At 42.3% G+C, this 22,792-nt stretch overlaps 1 protein-coding gene across 4 annotated transcripts in view; it reads left to right on the top strand.

Moving 5' to 3' along the window:
* The window catches only part of Lrrc8b (leucine rich repeat containing 8 VRAC subunit B), a 71,937-nt gene continuing 49,145 nt past the window's right edge, over positions 1-22,792 (top strand). For 2 of the 4 annotated variants that reach the window (XM_017802829.2, XM_029555266.1), the window contains exon 1: positions 78-443. The gene's annotated coding sequence lies outside the window, so the exon portion shown is untranslated. Of the gene's footprint in view, positions 444-22,792 lie in introns of all 4 variants that reach the window. The other 2 variants (XM_008851628.3, XM_029555267.1) reach the window with 2 other exon arrangements.

Raw genomic sequence — 22,792 nt, 5'->3', positions numbered from 1 at the left:
AGCGCGGGCAGCCACTCCGGCGCGCCCGGAGCGGGCAGCGCGGGCTCCCGGGCTCCGAGCGCGCAGGTAGGTCGGCCCGCCACCGAGCACGTGCTGAGCCCAGCCGGGCGGCAGCCACCGCGGAGGAAGGGAAGGGCACGCAGCAGCAGGTGGGGGCGGCCGAGCAGGTGCGGTTACCTGGACGCGCCTCACCTGGGAATCCAGCTGCGGGCTGGTGGCGCAGGGACGAGGCGGCGGAGCGGCTCCCACTCCTCCGGCGGAAAGACGGAGCGGTCCAACCCGAGCACCTCTCCTGGATGCTGGGGGCGTTGGGAGCGAGAGGAGTGGGCAGCCGCGCCCAAGCGGCCCCCTCCGCGGTGTCCCCGCGGCTGAGCATGCACCTGTGCGTCTCGTGGGGGCTGCGGGGAAAGGGGATCCCCCATCCACCTGAGGTCTCCCTGCAGGTGAGTGGAACTCGCTTGAGGGGATCCACGTAGAGTCGCTGGTGTTTGCCCCCTGTCCCTGGCCCTGCCTGTTGACATGTTGTGCTCTTGGGTGCTTACTGGCCTGCAAATGTGATGATTTTTTAGCTTGCCTTAGTTTGAGGAAGAAGTGGGGGTCAACTGATTCCATTTGGAGCCGGCTGTGTTGTTTCCTTCTCCTGGGCTGCAGGTGCTGACAGGTCAGAAGAGAAGACGCTCACGGGCTCATTAATCCGTGTCCTCGACTGACTCCCCAAAGTCCAAAGGTTGCCTGTAGTCAAATGACAGTTGTGGAAGACCTTTCTGTGCCGTCAAAGAAACTACCTTTGGGGCCCCTTGCCCCTACCTAGCAAAGAACAAACCTAAATTTAAAAGTCAAACAACAATATGTGAATTCCCTTAAACACATTTACGGTGCCTAAAAACTGAACAGAAAAAAAACTGTAAAAAGATCAGAGTGAAAAATTTAAAAATTGTAAATCTGTAACCAATTTAGGTAATTTGTTCAGTATACATGAAGAAGAAATTAGGAGTTGGGAGTATAGCTTGGAAGTGTTTAGGATAGGCAAGGCCATGCCACTACTGCTGCAAGGTAATAGTAATAATAATAATAATAATAATAATAATAATAATATCAGCATGTGTCTTTACTCAACTTCTGAGTTCTATACCCAAGTTTAAGGCGGAAGTATATATAATTAACAGTTCCAGTATGGAAAACTGCAGTCCCAGTATCCTGGCACAGGTTACACTTCCTAAGAACCCGTTAGTTTCTGCATTTTGGGTGCCGAGGTCACATTCTTTTGCCCCTGGCTTTTCTGTTGGTGGATCTACTCTTGAAGAGAATATAAAATGACTGTTAATCCCCCAGGTAATTGGGCCTGTGTGATTTAAGACCTTACGGCCCTAACATGTCTGATACTGCTGTGAGCTGCAAAGTGGGCTCTTGGTTCAGGGAATGAAGCAGAGTAGTCGATGAGCACACACTGAGTCATCACACTTTTCTTAAACCCAGTTTCAAAAAAAAAATTATTTTTTTTAATCTTCATGTTAGAATTAAGTTTACTGTTCTGTTTTTCTCCAGTCAAAATGTTGTTCCAACATGTACAATCTTAAATATACATTTTCACACTGTGATTTCATTTGACACGTGAAGATTTGTTTTTGAAGCCCCTCTCCATTCCCACCACTGTTTCCCACTGCTGTTTGAATTTTCAGAATCCTCAGAATGAGAACAGCACCCTGAGTTAAAATGAACAGAGCTTTAAAACAATAATATTTGTAAAGGACACCGGATGACCTAAAGCTTCTTAGACTACTCTGTGGCATTTACCCTTAATGATGTGAAATTTTGTCATTTTGTTCTGTTTTCTGAAGTTGAAAGGGGAAAGATTTTAAAACTTAAGAATTCGTTATTTTCCCAGCATCTCTATCACCACTGATGCTATCAGAAACGGATGTGTTCCAATTCTGTCATGTTCTCCACACTGGGTGGAATGTAATGTATTCTTCACTACTGTCCTGTGATTCCCGGGGCACTGGATAGACCAGCAAACAACTTGGGTCTGTGACCATCTTAAAGAACTGTGGCAGCCCAACTGCTATGTGGAATGTATTGAACCAGTTACAAAATACCTTCTAATCTGTGTCCTGTTTTCATGTTCGCCGCCTTTTTTTGCTGTTACCCGTGTTTATTTTTCAACTGTTTTCCAAACTTCTCACACATTTTCATTGTTATTTAGCTTTTTCTAGAAAAGAATACCTTTAGCAGATTGTTTTTTTTTCTTTTTCTGGTTCGTTAAGATTGATGTTAAATAAAATCAGGCCTAACTCCACTGAATCTCCCAAGTTCTTATCATTACTATTCATTTAGAAATTGAACAAAGGGGTGATAATAAACTCCTTGTTCTGTGATTTCCCTTCCTTTTGAATTCTACTCAGTTGCAATACAATTTAAATTTACTCCTTCAGTGCTATTGTGAACAGAGTGAAGGGAACAGAATAAGTTGTCAGAACTTCAACCTTGACCTTTTCTTTATGCCTTTTTGACCTTCATGCTGTCTTTGATATGGGTCACATGATTCTCCTTGTCCCTTTTCTTGGCTGTGTGTATTTGGACTCCATCTCCTGCTTTGAATTCTGAGTATTTGAATTCTTTCTTGTCTGTCCCCTAGGCATTTCCGTAACCCCCTTCTGCAGTGCCCACCCTTCAACTAACAGCATCTTTCACAGAAGCTGCCCACGCACTGCTTCTGTTTTTGTTTCCAGCCCCATGCAAGTAACAGATTTTAATTTGTCCATCGCTCAAAGAGATGGGATTCTTGACTGTTATGTAGCGTAATCCTTTGGATTCCTTCTAGGTCTGTAGAACTGAGAGCACCAAACCTTCCTTATTTTCTCTTATCAAATCCCCCCCAAAACCTATTAGAAATTACAAGAAAGAATTCTTCAGACTTTTGCCTAAGAACGTGAACTTTGCATGCGATGGACTTGCACCTGAACTTTGTCATCACGTTGAATGAGTTGGTTGCTGGATTAGTTAAGATTAGCTCCTAGTAAGAGATCACAAAACAATGGCTTAAACAGTTTCTCTTTCACGTTTAAAGTGGAAGAGTTACTAGCTGGGCGTGGTGGGACATGCTTGTAATCCCAATATTTGGGACACTAGCACAGGAGGATTGCTGCAAATTCCAGGCCAGCCTGGGCTACCTACATACTGAATTCTAATCCTGCCTGAGCTACATGGTAAGATCCTCTGCACCCCTTTAAAAGGTTCATAGATGGACAAGACAAAAGCATAATGATTCTGTAGTCTTCTAAGAACAAGACTGGTTCCATTTATTGAATCTATGATACATAATGTGAGGCTTCCAACTTCATGGTCCAAGATGAAGTTCTAAGTGGCAGAAAACAAAGAAAGAATGGAGCGAGAGGGGAAAGGCATGGGCTCCCAGTCTTTAAGAGGCTTCCTGGGAGCTTTCCTGCACTTATTTTTTTAAATATTTTATTTATTATTTTTATTTTATGTGTATACATGTATTGCCTGCATGTCGGTAAGTGCACCCGTGTAGTACAGTGCCCGTGGAGGTCAGAAGAGGCTGTCAATCCCCTGGGACTGGAGTTACAGACAGTTGTTAGCTGCCATGTGGGTGCTTGGATTTGAACCTGGGTCTTCTGCAAGAACAACCAGTGTTCTTAACTGCTGAGCCATCACTGATTACATCTCATTGCCCAGCACTTAGTGCTGACATCACTTCCTGCCATAGTCTAGGAAATAGCCTTCATTTGGGCAGTCAGTCCCAGGTACAAAGAGTGGGGAGGTTTATATTTTTAAAAAAGGACAATGAAGGTTGGAGTATCCAAATACCATAATTATTGCAGTCTGGTTTCATTTTTTATTTAAGTTTTTTTCATTTTTATGTATATATTTGTGTGGGGGAGGGGGCCTACCATATTGCGGTAGGAGTGCTGGGGCTGTGATGCCACTAAATAGCATCCAGCTTTTTCACATGGGTTTCAGGGAGGGATTGAGTTTAGGTTCACAGGGTAGGGCAGCAAATGCTTTTACCCCCGATCTATCTCCCTGGTGCTTCTTGTTTCTTAAGAGATTCCTTAAGGATCTTAGGATTCTCTTTTTGTTATCTTTTTGAGACAGGGTCTCCCTGTAGCCCATCTTGCCTGGAACTTACTATGTAGACCAGGCTGGCCTTGAACTCACAGAGATCTGCCTGCCTCTGCCTTCGGAGTGCTGGGACTAAAGGTGTGTGACACCACGCACCCCTGGATTTTAGGATTCTTATAGGATTTTTAGGATTGAAAAAGTATACTCAGAACCTGTTAGGCTGGGCGTGGTAGTGCATGCCTTTAATCCTAGCACTCAGGAAACAAGTAGGCAGATCTCTGTGAGCTGGTGGCCAACTTGGTCTATGCAATGAGTTGCAGGCCAGCCAGGGCTACATAGTAAGACCCTGTCTCAAAAACAAAAAACATGTAAACACATTATTTGGCAAAAGCATGTTTTTATTAAATGTCTTCATAGACCAGCTTATTCCTTTCCCATGAACTGTCTAGTTCTCTGTTACCACATCATTGGCTTCCAAAACCTATTTTATTTTAATTATTTTATTTTATTGTATGTGTGAGTGTATTACCTGCATGTGTGTTAGTGCACCCGTGTTGTGCAGTGCCAGTGGAGACAGAAGAGGGCATGAGATCCCCCTAGAACTGGAGTTATGGATGGTTGATAGCTGCCATGTGGATGCTGGGATTCCAGCCCTTGTTTTTTGCAAAGAACAGCCAGTGCTCTTAACCGCTGAGCCATCTCTCCAGCCCCTCAAAACCTATTCTAAATATTTGAGCATTTGCCCCAACTGGTGGTGTCATGTTTCTGGCTCATACCTTGTCATGGGTGAGAGATGGGGTGTTGAGTAGCAGGAGGAATGTATTATTACTTAGTGCCAGCATTTATGTCTTCCATATAAAACAACATAGATTAAACAATAGCTCATAAGATCAGATGGACCTGGGTAGGATTTCTGAATCTGCCACTCACTTGGTGTGCAACCACATCCTCTCTCAGTCAGCATCCTTACCTATGAACTGGGGTTAATAAGGAGATTCAGAGAATTAGGGGGAAATTTATATAAGATGTTTCCTTTTTAATTTGGCCTTTTCTTTTTGAAAAAACAAAACAAAACAAAACAGGGTCTTACTGTTGTAGCCCTGGCTGGCCTGAAATTTGCTATGTAGACCAGGCTAACTTTGAGCTCTCAGAAATTGGCTTTCCTCTGCCACCAGAATGCTGGGTTTAAAGGCCTTTACCACCACAACCAGCTTGTTACTCTGTATTTTTAAAAATATTTTATGTATTATTTTTATTTTATGTGTACGAGTGTATTGCCTTCATGTATGTGAGTGCACCTGTGTTGTGCAATGCCGTGGAGGTCAGAAGAAGGCTTTGGATTCCCCTGGAACTGGAGTTAAGGACGGTTTGTAGCCATGTGGGTGCTGGGAATCAAACCCGAGTCCTCTGCAAGAGCAGTCAGTGCTTTTAACCACTGAGCCATCTCTCCAGGCCGTTACTCTGTATTTTAAGAATATTTTTATACTGGTTACCTTTGTATATATCCAAATCAATGTCCTTAACTTGTAAGTCAGACTTAACAAAATTATCTCCAAAATCAATTTATCACCCAGATAGGAACAAAATTACTCCTATGTCTTCTGATCAAAAAAACAAAACAGCCACCCTTCACCTTGCTCAGCCTTGACTTGAATGATTTTTGGCTAATCTACTAATGGATCAGTAATGTTGCTAAATCTCACCACCCTTCAGTAAGTTTTGACTTATTTTTAATCAGCTATGTAGTAGTTACATACTGCACACCAGGGACTGTGCTAAATCTGAGGACACCACGGTAAGCAAAGTTACATGTAGTATCAGTTTTCATGGAGGTTTCAGGTTATTGAGGAAGACAGATAAACAGTAGCTAAAAAGTGAAAATTGCCTTGGTGAGCGTTGTTAGGAAAGAGACGGAGAGGAGCTGTGAAAGCACGGGCAAGGTATTGTGGTCAGAGGCCGAATGGTGACTGAGGAGACAAAAAGTCAGCTAGTGAGCTGCAGTCATTGCAAGGGGTTTGAAATGAGCTCTGACGCGAGATGAGCCTGCACCTAAGCTGGACCTGCAGACTTCCAGCACCACTCCAAAGAAAATTGCATAATATTTGGAGCTATCTTTAAAACAAGTATATGAAGATGGAGATATAGCTCAATGGTAGTGTGCTGCATTCTCTCTCTTTCTCTCTGTCTCAGAGTGTAAAATAAACAGTTATTTTATGTATATGATACACAACTTGTGATACTGGGATGGGACTATATAACTCAGGAATAGTTTAATTTTTCAAGTTTACTTGTGCTAGCAAACTTTACTTTTTAATACTTATTTTTATTGTATGTGTATGAGTGTTTGCCTGTATGTATGTATGTATGTGCACCTTGCACATGTGTGGTGCCCACCAAGGGTAGAAGGGGGCATTGGACCCCCTGGAACTGGAGTTAACAGATGATTGTGATCCACCATGTGCATCTTGGGAGCTGAAGCTGAGTCCTCTGCAAGAGCAGCCAGTATTCTTATCTGCTGAGCCATCTTTCAAGTTCTACTAGCAAACTTTAAATACTTGAACTTTGTGTGTATAAAAGTGTGTTAGATGCTGGGCGTGGTGGCACACACCTTTAATCCCAGAACTTGGGAGGCAGAGGCAGGTGGATCTCTGTGAGTTCAAGGCCAGCCTGGTCTACATAGTGAGTTCCAGGACAGCTGGGGTTATAGGAAGACCCTATCTCAAAAAGACCAAAAAAAAAAAAAAAAGTGTGTTAGATGCACACACGGAGGCCAGAGGAGCTCGTCAGGTATCTTGCTCTATCATGCCCCATCTTAGTCCGTAGAGACAGGGTTTTTCACATGGAGCTAAGCATAACCAGTAAGCCTCAGTGATCCTCTTGTCTCTGGCCCCTACAGCACTGGGGTTACAGATGCATGCACAGCCATGGTGGGCTTTTTACGTGGATGCTTGTGATTCAAACTCAGGTCCTCATGCTTGTGTAGCAAACTCTGTCAGCCAGCCGCTACATAGTTTTTTTATGCACCAAGCAAATGAGTCCAAGAATAGGAGCTACAAAGTCTTTTCAGAGAGTCAGAGAGCTGGTCTATAGCAGCCTTAGCAAGTAGGATTTGAAGACATAGCCAAGTGGGAAAAACTGTTTGCAAAAGAATCAGTAGCACATTCAGCAGTAATAAAAATGACTAGAGAGTGGGAAACATGGGCAGTGTGTTCCAGCAGTCTCTCTGGAATCCTCAGCCTGGGATGGCCTATTCCAGGACCAGTGGGTAGTCCCAGCCTCCAGTCTGTCTATGACTTTCAGGTTTGTGTAGGCAAGAGGCCAGCTTGGCAGGATGCTCTTGGCAGGTGCATTGGCAGGAGATGCCAAGTATCCTGACCCTGTCCAGCAGAGCTAAAATGGGAGCAAGTAGGGAAAATGCTATCCCCCTAATCTCCTCAACCTGCTCAGAGGAAACATGGCTTCTGTGTGTCTTCCACCCGTGATAGGAGGACATGACCAAACCTTGCCTGGACTGTCAGCCACTGGACTCTAGGTTATTTTTTTAGGAGTGTGTATATTTAAGGTGAATTCTATTCATTTGAAGACCTCTAAAATTCATCTCTCTAGGCAAAATTAAATGAGTCTGTTCCTGGCCCTGTTTCAATGCCGAGACAGAGTCCTTAGCCGAGCTGTGACTTGTTTCCAGCTGCGTTTATGAGTCATGATGCAGTTTCTCAAGGCACCAGATTGTGTGTGGTGCACAGGTTCCCAGGCTACCTCAAAGCAATTTATGCTGTGCCTTTGCTGTCCCTGGGTGCCAGGAATCTCTCACAGTCACCTTCCCTTAAATGCCCTTGGGACTGGGGCTTCTTACTCTGTTTTTCCTCTGCTCAGTGGCGCTCTGAAGTCTTTACTCCCTGGGGGCCTCTCACATAAAGCTTCCTCACCCGCTTTTCCCTGATGAGTATACCTGACAACCTCTTCAGTGAAGGGTCGACTCAACTGTGGCCTCAAAGGTCCTCGCTGGCCATCCTAAGTGAAGCACCCATACCCCACTGTCCCTGTCCCTATCAGTCTTTCATACCTTGGGTGGTGATTTATCAGACTGTCACTGTTGTTGATCTGCTCTTGAGTCTGCCAAGTCATGTTTCCCAGAACTGTTACATATAATAGTGGGCAAATAATTTGACCTCTTTGGTCCTAAAATGGGCTTTCAATACCTGTAACCCCAGCCTCACAGAACAAAGAGAGCCTGGAATTCATGCTTTTCCCCCACGTGATGCATTCATCTTTAGGTCCCATATTTGTTTTGCAAAATAGCAGAGTATTTACCCAATTCATCTACCCACCAAACCCTAGAACTAGAACCCATTCTGTGTTTCTCTTGCCTTCATCCCCGCTGCACTTTCGCCCTTACCAGTGGCAGGTGGTTTATGGAGAGGCCTGTCTGCAGTCCCGTCCCCCGACCCTCCTGTGCCCTTTGTCCACACCCTCTTGACTGTGAGGGTCTGTGCTTTGAGAGCACCAGTAATTATCTTTTAGCTGATAATTTAATTTGTAGTTTTGCATCTCTCAACCTCCAGCACCTAACTGGTTATGCACCATGCAGGGATCTTTCTAAAAGGCAAGTCTTATCCTTTCTTGAATGTGCCGAATCACGGTCCCCCTTTGTCTCAGCCTTTGCAACTGTTCAGCACCCCATCTTAAGCTATGTGGGTTTTAAAAATATCTTATTTATTGTTTTTATGTGTATGAGTGTATTCCCTGCATGGGTTGTACATTGCCAGCGAAGGTCAGAAGAGGGTGTTGGATCCCCTGGAACTGGAGTTACAGATGGTTGTTAGCTGCCATGTGGGTGCTTGGAATCGAACCCTGGTTCTCTGCGAGAGCAGCCAGAGCTTTTAATTTAACTGCTGAGCCATCTCTCCAACCCCATCTTATGCTATTTGTAATAAGGGGAAGAAGGTTCTAGAAACCAGATGGCTTCACTCCATGGCTGTGCTTCTTTTTGCTGTCTGGGATGCTCTCGACAAGCCTGTTCTCACCTTTCAAGCATGGTTCTTCTGAATGACAATGACATCTTTAAAATCCCCAGCAGCCCTGCCCCAGAGACACTCACCCCCCTTTCTTCTCCCCTGCCTTCTCTTCCTACTTTCTGCATCTGAGCCTAGTACACTGATTACAAAGAATGTTTTGCTCATCTGGGCTTCTTGGCCAGGCCTCAGACCTGACATACTGTGGGTCATTCACTAAACACATATCTAGGGGAGTATCAGGAAGGAAGTACTGTACTTCAGAGTTCCCTTTCACTAACATACTTTTTACTGGTGTTCGACTAAGACTCAGAAGAAATCTCTTTCCAGGTTGAAGTGATAAGACACACTGTCTATACTGTTAATAGAGAATCAGGAGGGGAGTTGATGAGCTAGTGTTTATTGAACATTTACTGGATTCAGGGTTCCAGGTTTGGTGACTTACCCCAGAGACTTGAGGCAGCTTTTGCATTTTTCTGAGATAATTCTGGCTTTGTCTTTCTACGAGAAATCAAAATTTTATTTTCTTTTTTAAATTTTTATTTATTTTATGTATATGAGTGTTTTGCCTGTATGTATACATGTGCATGCAGTACCCACGGAGGCCAGAAAAGGGTATCAGACTGGAATTACAGATGGTTGTCAGCTGCTATGTGGGTACTGGGAACTGAACCCTGCTTTTAACCACTGAGCCATCTCTCCAGCCCCTCAGAAGTCAAAATTTTAGATGGTCTGCACAGACCCGTGACTCACCTGTAGTTTATAGCATGAAGTTTTTCTTTGTATTCTAAGATCATTTGGAAAGCTGTGTGTTTTATCATACATATTTGAAGTTAATACTAACATTTCTCGTCATTACTTTATAATTAAATGCAAAAGGTGACATTTCTGATAACATGAAAATTTGTTGCTTTAAATATGCCCAATGGAAATTAAATTAAATACCAAATGATTTGGCACTCATCATCATTCATATAAAAATCACATGAACAGCAGGTGTGATGGCCCACACCTTTAATCCCAGTACTTGGGAGGCAGAGATAGTTGGATTCCTGTAAGATCAGGCCAGCCTGGTCTACATAGAGAGTTACAGGCCAGCTGGGGCTACAGGGAGACCTTGCCTCAAAAAAAAATGAATAAATACATACATACATAAATAAATAAATAAATAAATCAAACAAAACCCCACGTGAATAAGCTCTTCTACAAGGTTAAGACATTTACAGATAATATCTGTTTGGGTTATAGAATTAATTTTGTCCCTTTTCTCCTTTAAATGTCAATCCCAGTGTAACATTCTTAGGCTTGGAAGTCCTTTCTTGGTTACTGCGTCATACTCTTTTGACATACACATGTACAAACCGCATCTATTCTGCTTTTAAATTCTTAAAACAATAAAGCTCTAAATATTACACGAGACTTTAAAAATTGAATTATGGGGACTAGGTTGCTCAGTGGTTAAGAGCGCTGGTTGCTCTTGCAGAAGACCTGAGTTTGGTTCTCAGCACTGACATGGTGACTAGCAACCATCCATAACTCCAGTTCCAGTGGATCTGATGCTCTCTTCTGGCTTCCATGGGCATTGCATGCATGTGGTACCCTTGCCAAATGTAGGCAAAACACTCATACATGTAAAATAAAAATAAATTTTAAAAAATTGAGTTATGATGAACCTAGCCAAGCCTATTACATTTTGAAGAATGGGACATTGAGATGGCTTAGCAGGTAAAAGTGCTTGCCACCAAACCTGATGACCTGAGTTTGATCCCTGGGACCCACGTGATGGAAGGCAAGAACAGACTCCTGAAAGTTGTCCTCTGACTTCCACACACATGCCGTGGCACAAGCACACACACAAATACACACTTGTACACAAAATAAGTAAACATTTTGTGAAAAAAAAATTTGAAAGGGGATCTTACTGTGTAGCCCTGGCTGGCCTGAAACTTGCTATGTAGACCAGGCTGACCTCAGACTCATAGAGAGATCTACCTACTTTCACCACCAACCCCTGCCCCTCCCCACGAGTGCTGGGATTAAAGGTGTACACCACACCTAGCCAAGAAAGTAATTTTGATGAGCAATTATGATATGTAGATGAATTTTTTATTAGAACACCATCATGTCATGTAATAAAAGCTTATTTATGCAGAGGCAAAATATTAGTTAACTGCCAGAATAAGATAAACATTCCTAATCAAATGCTTAAGAAATCTTGCCACATAAAAAGTAAAGGAACAGAGGCAATACAGTTCCACTCTAGTTTTTAAGCTTCTGAGTGCATGCCACAAGTCATATAGTGATTGATCATAAACGTGGTTTCCAGACATCAGTTATTAGATGAGCTCCTCCTCCAGAACGGCTCCAAGCAAAGAGATGCTGAGTTTCCCGAAAGCCAAAAGTCTCTGCTTCCCAGTCATGGAAGTCTTTCATTTTCTCAACATCTGTCACCGTAGGAGTATGTCCAAATGACACTTGGTGGCCTGATAATTGTACCCTCAAGGCAAGGCACCAAAGGTGACAGTTGAGAGCTGAGGTTTTCCCTTTTGTACTGTGAAGAGCGTGAGCAATTCAAAAAGAAAAAGGGGGAAAAATATCCAACCAGCTATCAAGCATTATGGAGATAATTTTAAGCAAAGGCTAGTTGTTCTGGACTAGAAATAGATCCTACCAGACTACTTCTTCAAAAAAAATAAAAAAGGAGGGAGGAAGGGAGGAAGGGAAGGAGGGAGGGAGGGAGGGAAGAAGGGAAGGAAGGAAGGCCCAAACCTTATACCCCAGCTTGAAGAACACTGGTTTAGATACTTAAAACCAAAACCAAATCCTTCTTGGTCAAATTAAGCATCAAATATCAAGAGCAAAAGGCTCCTTGAAGAACAATTTGAAGATTTCTTTTTAGGTAGGGACTTTCAGTAGGGAAGAACACAGGATATTTCATTCTTTGGAATATACCCAACGGATGGTAATTGGATACCAGAATATCCCATCATCCATTTGAAGAATATCTGAACAAACTCCCAGAACACTTAGAAGCTGTACTGTGGTGTGCGATGCTCTTTAGAGTAGATACAGCACAGACTTTGGTTAAAGATTGCCAAATACTTAACTGATATAACTCAGTCAACAGTTGATTGGATCTTAAGAAAAATCCTAATTCTATTGAGAACAAGTCATTTATAGAGAATGCTAATTTGTTCTCAGAAAGAGGTTATTAATTACAGCATGTAAAAGTATTTGGGCTCAAGAGACCTGGAACTTATTTTCCTTCGTGGAATAATGCAATCTTTTTTTATTTATTATTTTTATTTTATGTGTATGTGTGTACTGCCTGCATGTAGGTAAGTGCACCCATGTCGTGCAATGCCCACGGAGGTCAGAAGAGGATGTCAGATCCCCTGGGACTGGAGTTACGGTTGTTAGCTGCCATGTGGGTACTGGGATTCAAACCCTGGTCTTCTGCAAGAACAACCAGTGTTCTTAACCCCTGAGCCGTCTCTGCAGCCCATAATGCAATCTTTAAAAAGGAGTAAGCAGAGTTTGCAGTTGGCCTGGCTGCTGTCCTGTTGAGTTGGGAGCCTTTCTTGGGGGCCTTTGGGTTCCTGGATGCTCTGGCCCTCCGTGAGAAGACACGGGGCAGCTATCCCTGCTCTTTCCTTCTCTCAGAAGTTGGGAAAGCACCACTGATTATATTTCTGTCACTTATACTAAAGCATTTGCAGTCACATTTACCCTTCTGATAACCCACAGTTCATGGGATGATGGCTTTTGATTTTCATCTTGATTGGATTAAGAAACATCTAAGATGTTAATATGGTACACCTTTTTTTGAGGGTGTTTCCAAAGAGGATAAACCAAGAGGAGAGGGGAGGAAGACCCACCCTGAATAGGGAGGTGCCATCCCCATGGACTAAATAAAAACAGAAAAAAAAGAAAGCTTGCTGAGCACAACAGCATTTCCCTTCTCTGCTTCTGGAACCACTGAGATGTGAGGATGCAGCCGGCCTCCTGCAGCTGGGCCCTCCCCACTATGATGGACCATATGCCCTGAATGGTGAGTCCAAGCAAATCCTGCCTTCCCTAAGTTGCTTCTTGTCAGGTATTTGGTCACAGAGATGAGACAAATCTGGTCTGGCTTAGGATCAGGCCTGTAATCCCTTTGTGGAAATTAAGTTCCACAAGGGAATGTGCTGCTTAGTGCAAACTTCACACTTAGTGGTAGACCTGGCACACAAATCCTGATCAAGCTTTCTTTTGGCTGGCTCCTTTTCATAGATGTGTTATTTTTATAAAAGGCTGTAAGGATTGGGAAACTTGCCTGAAAATGGTAATATACAAAGTGAAACAGATATGCTTGTAAAATCCTGGTGGAGTACGTGGCTCAAAGCAGCCCCCGGATTTTTCTTTTAAAGAAATGTATTTCTTTGTTCTTAGGCTTAATATTATAAATTTTAAGACATTAATTCCTTAACAGATTTTCTTGAGCATTTAATGAGTCAGGCATCACATTAGGTACTGGGAATAAATCAACAATGAAGAAAACAGAGAAGTCCTTTGTGTATGCAGGAGCTTCCTCAAGCACTGAGGATAGCCAGTCAGCTAATTCAAGGTGTGGAGTGATATGTAATAGGTGCTATGATAGGGACACAGGGGGGAAGACCAGTGCTTCTGGGAGGGACAGGGCTAGATAGGGCCGTCAGGGGCACCAGGCCTGGGGTACTCCAATATGTTCTGAAACAGGCAGACCTTGAACTTCCTTTGTAGCCTAGGGTGACTGAATCTCGGATCCTCCTCCCTCTGCCTTCCTGAGTGCTGGGATTATAGGCGTTCCCTATTACCAGCACAGTTTTAAGTGGTACAGGAGATGGACCAGGGTTCTGTGAATGCCAGGCGGGCCCTGCACTGACTGAGCCACCTTGCCAGCCCTGGGGATGGACACTTGAAAAGCCCTGAGTATGAGCTTACCTCAGTCTGTGTTCAAGGCTTAGTTTTTCTAGGTAAATCAATTCAAGTTATGGGGTTGTAGAGTTGAGTGGAAGAGACACTATAATATATTTTTGTTTTTTCTGTCACAGATATTCTTTTTTTTTAAATTTTTATTATTTTTATTATTTTATGTGTATGAATGTATTGCCCACCTGTGTGTGAGTGCACCTGTGTCGTGTAATGCTACGGAGGTCAGAAGAGGGCTTTGGAACCCCCTGGAACTGGAGTTAAGAACAGCCATGTGGGTGCTGGAAATCAAACCTGGGTCCTCTGCAAGAGCAGTCAGTGCTCTTAACCACTGAGCCATCTCTCCAGCCCCTAGATATTCTTGAAACTATCCCAGAACACATACTCCTGAGCATAAAAATTGTAACAGGCCTTGAATCATCCTTAGACCCCTCTCTCAAAATTCATGCTCTTGTTTTGCCATTTATTTTTACTAAGAATATTATGTTTGAGACAATATAAAAAAATACCCACAGTGAGTCAGGTATGGTGGTGCACACCTTTAATCCCAGCTCGGCATAGGCAGAGGGTAGGATCTCATTGAGTTCAAGCCAGCCTGGTCTACTTAGCAAGTTCCAGACCAGCAAGGGCTATGTTTTTAAAAGAAAACCCACGGTGTCATACCTAGTTGGTGGATAGCTCCAGGTCCAGAGAGCCTCACCAAGTTTTCCATTGCTTTCTTCTTTAAAATCTCTAATTGATGTTCTTGAATGACTAGGGCCAAGTGGCCTTGACCTTTGTTAGCCAGAAACCAAAGCAATTGTCATCTGTAAAGCATCTACTGGATTTGGGGAGGGGGTGCTCTTACTATGTAGCCCTGGTTGTCTTGGAACTCCCTATGTAGATCAAGCTGGCCTTGAACTCACAGAGCTCCTCATGCCTCTGCCTCCTGAGTGCTGGGATCAAAGGTGTGTGTTACCACACCCAGCTTCATCTCCTGGATTTTGTGTCAGTACTGCGATGATATAACCCCTGAGGTGATAATGTGGAGGCCTTTGGGAAGTGATTGGTTCATGAGGGTGGTGTCCTCATGAATGTAGTGAGAACCATATCTACATATAGCAAGGCCCATAGGAGCTTGTCTGCCCCTTCTACCGCATAAAGGTATAGCCAAAAGCCTCTATGTATAAGGAACAGGCCCGTATCAAACATTCAATTTGCCAGTGCCTTGAGCTTGAGTTTCTCAGGTTCCAGAAATGTCAGACTAAACTCTGTGTGTGTGTGTGTGTGTGTGTGTGTGTGTGTGTGTGTGTGTGTGTGTGAGAGAGAGAGAGAGAGAGAGAGAGAGAGAGAGAGAAAAGAGAAGAGAGAGATCCCAAAGTAGCAAAGTGGCTTTTTCCTGACATAATAGAAGTAAATCTCAAAGATTCAGATGCCCCACAGAAGAACTCAGGCTATGATGGGAAAGAAAAGAAAAAAGCAAAGAAATGGAAACGTTGGAGACTAGTGAGACTGTGTTTCTTCAGCTGAAGCTTTGGTTTCCCAGGGTTTTAAAGGAACAGCCTTGGCTGATCGCTGAACATGTAGGTGGCAGAGGGGCTGGAGATGAGAATCTTTGTCCCTTTTGAACAGACCCAGTGATTTCCTTACAATTAAACAAAAGTCACTCCCACCCAGGAATTTCCTCTGGGCACATTTTACATAGCCACTTGGAAGATAAACTCGTCACTGTCAAGAAAATATTCATTGTGGCAACTTATCTTTTCAACCACATTTCCTTAACAGATGTCTCAACTATTTTAGTACTCCAAAGTAGCCAAAAGTTTGAAGTAGTCATCCTCTACATTGTGGAATCAATATATAATTTCCAAAAGTAGATACTGTTTAAAGGTTTTAATTTGCATCTTCATTCTTTTTTAGTAACATCTAGCTTTATAATCTAAGAGGGATAGCAAGCCTCCCTCCTATGAATGCTGGAACTTACTGAATGTTTACATTGTTTTCTGTTGTCGGTTTCACAAACACGAAGAGAGCCTACTTCGTCAGTTAGACCGCTGCCTAATACAGCAACCACTTTGATAGAAGAAATCTCTAGCCTTTTCTCTTAACAAAAGTGCTTTCTCCCCATAGTCCTCTCCCCACTCCCCAGTTCCACCCCTACTTTTTAGAATTTCTAGCCTACTTTTTCATCTGTGTGCCTTGTTACCATGGTGATAGGTACCATAGAAATAGAGAATAGAGCATATGAATAATCATCTCCTACATGGTTCATAATGCTCTAAAGAACTATAGGTTTTTCAGGAGTTCTTTATGGGTGACAGAAATAGAACAGTGCGTCTGGAAGGGACACTGGAGTTATCAGCTGATTTGGGGCCTAATATTCCCATTATTCTTCCTACCACTGGTCCTCGCCCTACTCATGAGTGCAGAGGATGAAGAAAGACCCATAGAAGCCTGTGATGAGTTAGTTTAAAGTAGGGACGTTAGTTCCAGAGAAATAGTCAGTATACCACAATTGATCAATATTTCCTCTACTGTATTATTACATGAGAGTGTATTCTGGGCAAGTTTTAATGCTTATCAGTCCTGAACTGTATCTTGATTTTACATTTTTCAACTGAATTTTTCAATAAAAGATCTGCCAGCTGAGGAATCACTTCAATTACCTCTTCAAGGTGCCTGGCTTGTATTAGATTTTCTTTTAATTTTTATTTTTCTGATGATTTATAGTTTATAGTATTTGTTCCTGATCATTGATTTTTTAAAAAAAATAACATAGTCAATTAATGCATATTTATTTTTTGTCTGAAAATTACAATGAAATAGTCTCCAAATTTAGTGAAAATTAGTGATTTCCATAAGACCTAGTTGCTGTCCACAGTTGGTTTTTAATCTACAAGCATGTTCATTCCTTATACATTACATCTTTAATAACAGTATCTTTAATATTTCTAGGCATCCTTCATAAACTACCCAAATATTAAATAAAGTGTCCAGGTCATTTAAGTCTACCTTCTAAATAATTGTTTTTAAATTTTTCATTAAATCAATTTAAATTTTGTATTCATTCTTTATTTAGGTGGCACATGCAGTCTAGAATAATTTATCACAGTGCTTTAGAGTGTAAAGTTCATAAACCAGGTTTTGGGAGCTAAACAAACTGATGGGCTTGCGGGCTGCTGCTTTGTGGCATGAGGATTTGAACTGCCTTGCAGCTCTGAATTGTTTCTTGCCTGTTGGGCTCTTTTCATTTTGATCAATGAACTTAGGTTTGTTTGCTTTAAAGTTTCATACATACATACAATATACTTTGGTCAAATCCACCCCTTTTTCCCTGTCTCCCTTTCTTCCTCTCTTCCCCCACTTTCCCCTCCCAACTTCCTAAGCTTTTTATTTCTTCAAATCCACTGAGTCCACTTAGTGCTGCTTGTATGTGCTTGGGTTACAGCCATCTACTGAAGCATGGGAGCCTCTCGGGGCATCCCTGAAGAAGATGGACTCTTCCTCCTCCAGCAGCCCTCAGTTACTTATAGCTAGGGGGGTGGGATGCCCAGTGCACTTAGATTTATCAATTTTGTTATTTCCTGTGATGGTTTTAACACTGAATTGGAGATGTGCTTGGAGTCAATGGCACGCTGTATTTTAAAAATACTTACATGGTGTATCCTGTCTGTGTCCAAGCCAGGGTTCCCCCTTTGTGGCTTGAATGGAACGTGAACACTGGGCTGGGATGCCCATGCCAACCTTGCCCAGGCTTTGCCTGGGTTGGGTTTGAAGGCATATTTTTAACTCTGTGCATAGCACACAGCTTCCCCAGGATTGGTCCAGGGACAACAGGAAGCAGAAGATGATGGCAGATGTATTCAAGAAAGTGACACTGGCAATCATGAAGAGGCTGTAATGGAGGTGAAGGGCGATTGTCTTGGGAGACCAAGAGGGGAATGTGATGGAATAGAAGAGAGAACATCAAGGAAATTTGTGGAAAAAACCCTCAAAATCAAATATCCCATTCCCTTTTAGCCAGCGAGCCTGTGATATGTAATCAAGCTGTGCTTACTGACATTTTGCCAGTTTTAGTGTAACTTCCAAAATTTCAGTCATCTTCAGAGGTGCCCCACCAAGACCTTGAATTTCATGTTATCCAGGAGTATACATTTTATTATTATTCTAAACGTGAATGTCTTCTGGCAATAGAAGAGATTTGGAGGAAATTGTGTTGGTTCTGTGGGAAGAATAGACTCCTTTTGCACGAATGAGGTCTGTTGAGACCTGGAATCCCTGCGAACTAGACAACTTAGTGTCCTCCAGAGGCTAAGACACTAGCTAGGCATGCTGGTAGGTCTCATGGCCCAGGAGAACAGAGGTGGTATTTGTGAGGCATTTCCTCTTTCATGGGCCACTGTTCTCTGTTACTTCATGGGCAGAGGTAGTTTTCATTGCTTTGATGTTATCATCCATGTGGAGATAGAAACTAGGCCTTCAGGAATTATTTCTGTTTTGACCAGTCAAGAAGCTGGCATTCTGAGAGGCTGTGTAACTTGGCTAATGTTAAGGCAGATGACAGTAGGCCAGACAAGAGTTTGTTTTTAGTCTGTTTATAGTCATCTACTGTACTGTGTAGCTAAAGTAACTGTCTTGGGATACTGATTTGAACAGAAAGGATCAGCAATACCAGCAATCTGTTTCACTGATAATTTAAACTTCGTGTAGTGGTACATGTCTGTAATTCAAAACACCTGGGAGGTGGAAACAGGTAAATCAGGTGTTCGAGGTCATCGTCAGCTACATAGGGAGTTCTAGACTTGCATAGGTTACATGAGGCCCTGTCTCAAAAGAAACAAAAACAAAAATGGGTTGGGGATGTAACTCAGTTAATAGAGTGCTTATCTAGCATGCATGGAGTCCTGGATTGAATCTAGCACAACACAACTGGGTATTTCATGTGCCTACAATCCCAGAACTCAGGGAGGTGGAAATAGGAAGATGAGGAGTTCAAGGTCCTGCTCAGCTACATAGGGACTTTGAGGTTAGTCTGGGCTAGAGACCCAAATGGGAAGGGGGGATGTTACCAAAAGTTTTAGTAGCTGCTCCCTTGATATTGACAATCAATTAAAATTGTGGTATAAAAATTTTAATGTGATATATATGGATTTTACCTTTAAAAGGGGTTAGCGTTCTCGGAGCATTTGAAACCTAGGTATAAAGCCAAGGCCACTGTTGTGTACCAAAAGATAGAATTTAAACAACAACCTTGACCTTGAACATATTTTGCTTTCACGACTTCCTTGGTTTTTTTGTTTGTTTGTTTCTTGAGCCAGGGCTAGAGGGGAGAACCGTCTCTGTAAACAACCACGTGAACTCTGGCACTGTCTTCCCAACTGTCTCCTTTGTACTTCCCGTGACCCCCCGGGTTACAAAACGGCCCCACTGCCTGCCCTCTTCCGTCTGGAACACATGACTGGAACGCTGAGTTCCATGAGGCAGCCAGGGCATCTCTCCTGTGATGCCTTAGGTGTTGTCCTTGATGTTGAGTCTTCAGTGCCATTTCCTATGCGGTGGCCACTACCTAGTCATCAAATGAGTGGATGCTGCCTGTGTGTTATGTTTATTTTCATTATCCAGCTAAGCTGCTTTTTATTTTTGTCAACTCTCTGAAAAGTATGTGGATGCTGGTTTTACCGGTTTGATTTTATTGGTTGTAAATTGCTTACAAAGCATTGTCTTATTTGCTTTATCTGTAAAATCAGAAAACCTCAGAGACTTGTTGGCAGCATTGAATACATTATATGAAACAGAGTTCCTAACCTGGGACTGGAGCGATCGATGACTCAGTGGTTAGAAGCACTTGCAGAGGACCTGGGTTCGGTTCCCAGAACTCACATGGTGACTAACAACCTTCCATAACTCCAGCTCCTGGCCTCCACAGGCATTGTACGACATAAGTACATACATGCAAAACACACGCACAAAATAAAAACGAATTTAGGGCTAGAGAGATGGCTCAGCAGTTAAGAACACTGGTTGTTCTTTCAGAAGACCCAGGTTCGAATCTCAAACCCACATGGCAGCTAACAACTGTCCATACCTCCAGTTCCAGGGGATCTGATGCCCTCTTCTGACCTCCGAGGGCATTGCACGACACAGGTGCACTTATATGTATGCAGGCAATACACACATACACATAAAATAAAAATAATAAATATATTTTAAAATGAATTTAAAAAACAGATTTTTTAAAGAATACCTAACGTTTGGTCATGTCGTTATGAGCATTGATTTCTCTGATTGTTTGACTGCTAAGCATATCCTGGACTTTAGTCTCCTCAGCTGCTGCTGGGGCATGTGGTCCTCCCTCCCTCACGACTTGTTTGCTTTATCTACCTGTGAGGAGCTATTAGGGAGATTTCTAACTTATTTGTCTTTTGATGATGAATAATTTGTCATTTCAGTTAACTAGGCTTTAATTGTCTTATCCCTTGTAGTTATCAAAGCAGGATCAAATTACTTACTGCTGGAAAATCAGGCTTGCCTAGTTGTTGATTTAACTGGAAGCCTACAGACAAATTAGGAAAAAAAAAAACAAAAGAGAGAGAGATTATAGGTGTCCCAGACCAGAGCAGAAAAGCCTCTAGATTTCAACATTATTTCACAGATGAGGAAATAGAAAACCATCACTCTTTACATTTTTGGTGTGTATTTTGAGATACAGAGTTTATGACCTTGAAATGTGTTTTCTGCTAATTGGTCTCCATGGGTAACAGTATTCAAAATGCTCAAAGTGGCATAAATCTAGAAGGTAAAAAATCTTCATTTTATTTGTTAGACCTTTTTTCAGTGTGCATGAAGGTAACAAAAATTAGTGAGTTTGACAGCCTCCTTATCTTAAAGCAATCTATATAAAAGAAAGTTTACTCTTATGACCTTATTTTTGAAAAGCAAGCCATGATGTTTAAAATTTCTGTGTGTGCTTAGGAGAGTAGGATGGTAAGGCACACAGTTCATATATTGTGTGTACGCTGGAGTTGGATGACAGAAAGGAGCAGAGAGAGGCTAGTTCAGTTCTGTGCTGCACATTTTTTTCTTCTATTACGTCTTTTCTCTCCAGTAACTCCTCGGGGTTGTTACACCTGGTCAAGTCTTTTTTTAAAAAGTTATTTTTAAACAAAATGTTTCCTTCTAAGAAGATTTTTATGTTGGTGCCTTATTGTCCCTGTCCTGGTAATTTTGAAACGCTCTCTGTGTGTTTCTGTGATCGCAACCTAATAATCTCATTTGGATTTACCCAGCTCAGCAGCTGTTGTTTTTTCATCGACTGTCGCTAAGTCGTATTAAGGTCCCAAATTGATTTTTTTAAAAAAAAAAAACAAACCTCCTCAGGGTTGGCCTATATTAATTCAGAGTTTTTATAAAATTGAAACCTTCTCCCCAACCCCTGTAATTATAATTTTCTTGTAAGGAAACTCACAGTAACATCAGTAGCATCCCAGAAGGGTGTTTCAGGTAGACTAAGTCTCTTTGCTGCTTTCTCACAGAGCAGTAAATGTGGTTTGTAGAACAGTATTTTCATGATAATTCTATTCTCCTTTGTACCAGAGCAAGAAGACACCTCAGTTCCCTTATGCTGTTGGTCATGTTTGGTGTAACATAATAGATGCTTGCATCATAATAGTTCTAACTCAGAATAATAACCATTTTACTAGATTATTTGACAGCTTTATTTGAAGAGGAAATCACATGTTGAATTTTGCCTTTTAATTTCATTAATATAACAGGAATTTTTCTTTCAGAGCTTGGAATATGTATTGCTTCCTTTGCAATCCCTTGCTGGCAATCCTTCCGTTCGTCTAGTTCTAATGTAGTGATTTCGAAGTCTGAGAAAGACACGGCATTATGCTTACATTTTTCCTGCTTTTCTTGTTGGCTATGAATCCCATCCAATCTCTGTACTTTCCCTTTATTGCCGTTGAGGGTTTTAATTTATTCTCGTGCATTCAAGACTGAAAAAAAGGTTTTTGTTGTTCTTGTCTAGTGAGATGGCTGTATGTTTCTGCATGTACAGCTATTGGTATACTTCAGTTTCAAAAACACTTTTAGATAGACATTCACAGTTGATTATGACAATTTAGTGAAGGGGAATGGCAGCAGCTAGCTCCTGTTTTTTGTGGGTAGGCTCAGAGGACTCACACAGTCAACGCAACATAGCACATACACAGAAGAGTGCGACAGGAACTTAGGTCTTTGAACTCTGTAGTTCCTTTCTCCCCACCATACTGTGTTTACCTGCCCTGTCCTATGTGATTTCCCAAGGCATTTTCCACTCAAGGAATTTGGTTGATGCATTACGTAAAAGCATGCCAAACACTAGCAGACCTTGCAAAAACCAATTGTTATTTGTTAATCTCTTCCCTGCTAATAAAAAAGTCTTAGCGTACATACAGAGTCAGACTTCCCTGCCTTCCGAATCAGTGGCTCTCCAACTTATGAACAACAGAACACCAATCAAATAGGTGTCCCAAGAAGACATATGACCCAGTCACAAGATCAGTGGAAACACGTAGGAGGGAGCACTTGCAAGTTGAGTTAGAATCTGGAAAGATGGAGGCAAGAATAGACAGGAAGTGTTGGAGCAGAGGTGTTGCAGTACTGAAGTGACCGTAGATGAAACGATCCGACCAGGTTTTGCTTGAAAACAAAGTGGGCATGGGTATGCAGGAGTTGCTCTTCGTAGGTCCCAGGTAAAAGGCACATGGGGCTCCTCACACTTTTAT

Source organism: Nannospalax galili, unplaced genomic scaffold (assembly GCF_000622305.1).
Source record: "Nannospalax galili isolate Female #2095 unplaced genomic scaffold, S.galili_v1.0 scaffold1646, whole genome shotgun sequence".
In the NCBI taxonomy this organism is placed as follows: domain Eukaryota; kingdom Metazoa; phylum Chordata; class Mammalia; order Rodentia; family Spalacidae; genus Nannospalax; species Nannospalax galili.
This window is presented reverse-complemented; position numbering and strand designations above follow the sequence as displayed.